Genomic DNA, 7,488 nt, shown 5'->3' on the forward strand with positions numbered 1-7,488 from the left:
GTTGGGCGGGTCTTGCCTTATGGGGAAAATACACACACGAACACTTGCTAATGCTAACACACACACACACACACACACACACACACACAGCAACGCTCACCACCAGTACACACACACACAATGGCAGATGCAAGTATCAGCGAGAGCAGCAGCGCATTTGTAACTTGTAACTTTGTAACCACTATTTTCAATTTGTGGGGATAAAGGAGGCAGAAAACATTACGGTAAAATGTAAACTGTGTGCAGGACAGAAAGCATTGTCCACATAAAAAAAACAGCAATGCCAATCTCCTGAAGCACCCAACTAATGTACATGGGGCTATAAAACTAGTCGCCAAAGACCCCACCGTCTCAACCACCGGCAGTGACCCAGATGGAGCAACACCATCTAACAGCTGGGAATGTCATTTTCGAGCCTGAGACCTGAAAAACAAGCTCAGGGCTAAACAGGTTAAGGTAAGATGGCGCCTGCCCATTAAGGGCTTTGTAGGAGAGAAGAATAATTTTAAATTCTATCCTGTGTTCTATAGGGAGCCAGTGTAAGGCAGACAGAACAGGAGTAATGTGGTCCCTTTTCCTAACTCTGGTTAGTACACGAGCCGCAGCATTTTGAATCAGCTGAAGCGAATTAACTGACTTCTTGGTACACCCTGATAATAAGGAGTTACAATAATCCAGCCTTGAAGTAACAAATGCATGGACTAGTTTCTCTGCATTGTTTTGAGGCAAGATATGCCTGATTTTTGCAATGTTGCGTCGATGAAAGAAGGCGGTCCTTGAGATTGATTTTATGTGGGCGTTAAAGGATCAATCCTGATCAAATATAACACCAAGATTCCTTAAAGTCTCACTGGAGGCCAAATGAATGCCATCCATAGTGAGTATATCTTTAGATAATTTGTTTCGTAGATTCTTCGAGCCGAGTACAATAACTTCAGTTTTGGTCGTGTTTAACATTAAAAAAAAGTGTAAGGTCATCCACGTTTTTAAGTCCTTGAGGCAGTCTTGAATTTTATTTAGATGATTCCTTTCATCAAGCTTGATTGATAAATATTGTTGAGTATCATCCGCATAACAATGAAAATGTATAATATTGCCTAACGGAAGCATATATAGTGTGAACAAAATAGGTCCGAGCACTGAGCCCTGTGGCACTCCATGGCTAACTTTGGTTTGCATGGAAGATTCATCGTTGACACGTACAAACTGAGAGCGTTCAGATAGATAGGACCTAAACCAGCCTAAAGCAGTTCCCTGTATGCCAACTAAGTGCTCTAGTCTTTGCAATAGGATATCATGGTCGATAGTATCAAATGCAGCACTGAGATCGAGCAAGACAAGAATAGAGACAAGTCCCTTGTCTGAGGCTATTAGAATGTCATTTGTGACTTTAACCAGAGCTGTCTCTGTGCTATGATGTGTTCTAAAGCCAGACTGGAAATCTTCAAATAAATCATTGTTTTTTAAGTAATCACACAGCTGTTTTGCGACTGCTTTCTCAGGACCTTTTGAGAGGAACGGAAGATTAGAAATAGGTTTATAGTTGGCTAAAACCTCTGGATCGAGGTTGTGCTTTTTAAGAAGCGGTTTTATCACTGCTACTTTGAATGATTGTGGAACATAGTCTGATAATAAAGACATATTCATAATATTTAATAAAGAAGTGCTAATTAATGGAAAAACTTCCTTCAACAGCTTAGTTGGAATTGGGTCTGTGAAGCTGACATTGAGCGGGCCGACCAAGCAAGGAAGCAGAGGCAGATCGTCCAAAATACAACCCAGTGTGGGCATTTATTACTCACAAACACATGACACAGCCCCAATCTGCTGTTCACGTGAGCACAGTCACCGGCCACAAGGATCTCACACACACTACCAGCCTCCAAACAGACAGGGAAACAGAGCCTAAATAACCACACACTAATCAGCAATTAGGGGGGGAGGAGACAACACAGGGCACCAGGTGAACATAATCAGGAGTAACAGAAATAATGGGAGGGGGAACACTTTTCAAAAATAAAAACACATGTGCAATAAACAAGGCCTGAAGCCGTCAGTGCATAGTGACAAAGTTATCTTTGTCACAGGGTCTAAGATACACATTGATGGTTTAGAATCATTGAATTTAATTGTTCAAGGTTTATGGCTGAAAAGCATTCTAGTTTACTACTGTCATACGAAATCCTGATGAATAACCCCACACACACACACACACACACACACACACACACACACACACACACACACACACACACACACACACACACACACACACACACACACACACACACACACACACACACACACACACACACACACACACACACACACACACACACACACACACACACACACACACACACACTGAACTGCCTGATTATTCCCCATATTACCTGTTTGTGTGTGTCATGAATACCAAGTCAAAGTCAAGTCGAGGATTTTATAAATCAAGTCTCAAGTCCAAAAATATGTGGATATATCCAGTCTAGTCATGTGGCTCAAATTCCCCACCTCTGGTATTTACTGTGGTTAGAATGTTGCTGTATTACTCTAATATAAAACACATATAATAAACACAAACAGTTAGTAAAATTAATATTTTGTTAACTCAATGTTTGTATTAAAGGTCAAATGTCATGGCCATTTCCACTGATCATAATTCCATTGTTGAAGTCTACTAAAATAGATTTATAGTGTGCAATTTTCCAAACTCACATTGGTTTCTCATACAGCATCTTTGTAAAGTATGTGTATTCACTCTCTGTCCTAAACGGCTCGTTGGAGCTCCTGCCCCCCCCCCCCCCCCCTGTGAGCCCAGTGTGCTCCAATAGGTCAGCTCGGCCACTCTGTTCTGATTAGTCAACCACCAGAGAGGCTCCGCCCATGTCTAACAGTGCTTTTTTCGGTTCGTTCTGAGCGGATCATCAGTCTTACAATGGCGTCGGTACAGCTGTATATGTTATACGCTAACTGACCGAACTGTACCTACTGTTGTTATAGAAGAGTAAGTTATTTTTACCTGTAATAAACTACTGTTTAACCCCCAAGCTTCAGCCACGCCCACCGCCAAGAGTCAACGCACGCCGCTGTGTGACGTACTGTCATCCCAGGAGCAGAGCGGCTGGGCCTTCTTCCCCATGTGTTCGTTGGAGATGAGGCTTTTCCGCTGCAGGACAACCTGCTGCGTCCATTCCCTGGACGTCACCTCACGCGTGAAAGGAGGATGTTCAATTACCGCCTCAGCCGGGCCAGGTTGTGGTTGAATGTGCGTTTGGCATCCTCTCATCTCAGTGGAGAATGTTCAGGCGTGTCATCACCACCAGACTGGAGGTAGTAGAGTTGTGTGTGAAGGCCACCTGTGTGTTACACAACTTCCTCCGCAGGAAGACGATAGGAAGGACATCACGGACACCTCTTGCAAAGTCCACCGATGAAGCTCCAGCTACTCCAACCCTGCGTGATGCACCGAGGATGGGCTCCAACAATGCCACACGTAGATCGCTCCAACTGCGCGACACCTTCTGCAGCTATTTCAATGAGGAGGGTACAGTGCCATGGCAGCAGAATGTGCTGTAGGATCACCATGGCTCTTTTAAGAGCCTCCAAACCAAAAGCTCTTTTAAGAGTATTTCTTTAAAAAGCAAATATTCCAAAAGAGCTATTTAAAAATAAAACATTCCTAATAAACATGTTTCTTGAATTGATATTAGGATATGACTAACAACCAGTGGCGACTGGTCATTAGGGGGAGGTGGGGCACAGCCCCATCTAGTGTCAGCAGCAAGTATTTCAAATAATGATTACAAAAAAATAAAAAAATAAAAAATATATAAAATATATTTTAAGATCATGTTTAATCATCTGATTCGTCTGTACATTGCTGTTTTAGTCTGTGTTCTTCTAATTAGAGTCTAAAGTGTTTGCCTATTGAGCTGTTTATAGCCATGTGGGACAAAACCCGATCATGCCCTCCCTCTCACTGTCTAAGTCAGGGGTTGGCAACCCGCGGCCCACGGGCCGCATGCGGCCCTTTAAGCCCTCTGCTCTGGCTCCCTTGAGCTTAGACAAAAATAGGAAGGAAATAAAATAAAAGTATTTGTAAGACTATTTATGTTTTGTTGCATGGTTGAAAATGTTTCGTATCTTGTATTTTGAGGTGATACTGTGACACATAAATAAAAAACAAAACGGTTTTAATTAGGTCAACTAAAATATGCGTCACATCCTGCTACGGTCCCGCCCGAGCGCCTTTTCCTGCGGGTGAATAACCTGACCCCCGGCTCGATGAGCGAACTATGGATACATCAAAGAAAAGTATCGGAGGAACACAGGATTTAATTCTGTGTGGACAGAGTTATATGCTTTCACAGCAAACGATGCTGGTTTACTGGTATTTTTGATATGTAGAGAGAAGTTGTCAAAGGTGCTGCAGCCTTTACGTATCGAGGAACAACAAGGGAGAGGAAGACAGCTGACAATCTTCAGTCATAATTCAATGGGGTATGTAATTTATTTCAGAAAACACTTTTTGTTATATTCCATGGAATGCTCTTAACATCCCGATAGCAATGAATATATTAAATGCTTTGACAATAAATACATACAAAAATTAATCTCTGGAAGCAGTAGCGCTGTAAAAAGTACTGTAAAAAGCACGACCAATCATCTGAGCCGGCTAAAGTAACTGGATGGCCTACCTGCCTGTCAGCCTTCCATCTGTGCACAAATTTATCTCGTGCCCTCATTGGTCATGTGCGCGTTCGTGTGTGTTGGAGGAGGGGCTCTGTAAGGAAGTGGCAGATTTTTTCCGGTTGTGTATTTTTTAATTCTAGCGCACTCGAGCTGGTTTCTCCAAAATTACCTACCCCACCTTTAATGGTGGACTACAGGTCTAAGCTCTGGTTTTATATGTGGGCACTGGGTTCATCACTCAGGTGTATTTTATATTCATCTATGTTCAAAGTCACTTTTAAATTTACATTATTTATAAGTTAAAGGTGGTAAGTTTGAAAAACCGGCTCGAGATACACTTGTTGTTATATTCCATGGAATGCTCTTAACATCCCGATAGCAATGAATATCTGAAGAGCTTTGACAAAAAATCCAAAAAGAAATGTCATCTTTGGAAGCCGTAGGAAAAAGCATGACCAATCATTTTAGCGGGCCCGGCAAAAATAACTGGATGGCCTACCTGCCTGTCAGCCTTCCATCTGTGCACAAACTTATCTCGTGCCCTCATTGGTCATGTGCACGTTCATGTGTGTTGGTGGAGGGGCTCTGTGAGGAAGTGGCAGATTTGTTCCGGCTATGTACTTTCAAATTCTAGCGTGCTCGAGCTGGTTTCTCCGAAATGAACTACCCCACCTTTAAGGGTTTAATAATTTGACAGTTGTTACGTCCCCCTTCTAGGGTAGAGGAAAGTGACATACACCAGTATGGAATTGGTAACGTTACAAGCATTTATTTACACCACAAGTTAACAAAAGGGCAGACAAGCAGCCAGGAGCAAACCAGAGTGGCCAAAAGGCACAGATATATCTAATGGGCCAACAAAAGGAGGACTCCAACAAAGGGAGGACTCTATTAAATGAGCCTACTTAACGACAAAGGAATATACATAATAAACTAAATAACCCTCACTATCACAGTGGTGCAAACTAAACCACAGCTAAACTAAATACTACAGCCAACGTAAAGGCTAAGATACTCTAGTCACATCTAATCACATCAACACTACCAAACACAAGTTAACCACTGTTAACCGATTTATACACGAACGAAGAGCAAGTAGCGAGAGACGTCTGTTCACACAACAGAGCCTCCAGAGTCTTCTTCTTCTTCTCTTGCTTTTGGCGGATTGCAAACAATTTGACAGGTGCATACCGCCACCTACTGTACATGACTATGAATCATCACATCATTCCAACTCTTTAACCTATGTTCTAATCAAAATAAAATCAAAATAAATCAATAAAACCATTAAATAAATAAAACAAAACACAAATCTATGTTCTTTCCTGACCGAATGTTAAATTATTTTTCCTACCCCAGTTTCACTCAAAAATGTAAACAGTGCCTTTCTGGTAGCTCTTACTCCCTCTCCTTTTGTTCCCAAAACACCAACCACACTCCACTCCCTCTCTGCCTCTAAAACGTTATCCTTTAGTTTTTCTCTTTCCGCTTTATAGATGTCACAGTGTAACAAGATATGTTCTACGTCTTCTTTTACTGCACATTTCCCACACTTGTTACTGTCACTTTTCCCCATGATATACAGCTACCATTCAAAGCCGTGTGATTTATTCGGAGTCTAGCCATCATGATTTCCTCCCTTCTGTTTCTTTCTTTATGAATATTAATTGTAATTGTCTTTTGAACTTTGTGATGGTCCTTGTCTTTCTGGTCTTTCTCCCACCTTTTCTGCCAGATCTCCATCCCTTTCTTCTTAATGACTGCTTTTCCTTTTCCTTTACCAAGTTGAACTGGTAATGTTATTTGCTTTTGTAGTGCACTTTTTGCTAATTTATCAGCACACTCGTTCCCTTTCCCCCCCTCATGCAGGCACCCAGCAGAACTGCAGATCTATCCTGTGTATCCTGTGTGTGCAGTCTTAACAGGCTATGATTAAGTTCTATGAGAATGTCTTCTCTAGTAGTTGTTGTTGATTGTATGCTTTGTAATATGGACAATGAATCTGTACATATAACCACCCTATCTGGTCTGACCCCTTCAACCCACTGCAATCCTATTATTACAGCAAGCATTTCTGCTGTATACACTGATAGTTGATCAGACGCTCTTTTTAAAATAGATATTTTAAAGTCTGGGATGTATATGCCAACTCCAACACACTCTTCCTTGTTCTTAGAACCATCTGTATAAATGTGTATGTAACTGTAGTACTTTTCGTTCAGATACATACTTGTTTTAATTCCCACTTCATTCATTTGTCACTCTTTTTTCGAAAAAAGTATGTATTGAAGCCAATGGAGAGAGAAAGATTTTCTTTCGATCCCGTTTGACTTGTGCCACGAATTACACATATGATGTTTGTCAATTTAAAACATAATATTGCAAGTCAAAAAAATAAAAATGTGTCGTAAAACTGTGAAGCAACACTTTTTTTTGTGTGAAACCGCTCAATGAACTCCATCTCCCGTCTCGCACCACACACCAAGACGGCCGGCACGTTGGCACATTTCAATTCTTTCTTTCAGAATGAGGTGAAAAGTATTAAAAGAGGTGAAAATCACTCCAAGTCTGGGCATGTTGAGAGCTGTACACACACACAAGGGGAGTTAGTCGGTTCCGTAAGAGCCAGCATGCGGGACCGGGATTCTGGGATTTGTCGTCTTTCTAGTTGCGTATTTTTCATAGTCTTATATTTCAACAGTTTTACGACAAACTGTGACTTTTTTGACATGGAAATTATTTTTTTAAGATTGACAAACATCTTATGTGTAATTCGTGGCACAATTCAAACGGGAT

Source organism: Notothenia rossii (genome assembly GCF_949606895.1).
Source record: "Notothenia rossii genome assembly, chromosome: 4".
Classification (NCBI taxonomy): Eukaryota; Metazoa; Chordata; class Actinopteri; order Perciformes; family Nototheniidae; genus Notothenia; species Notothenia rossii.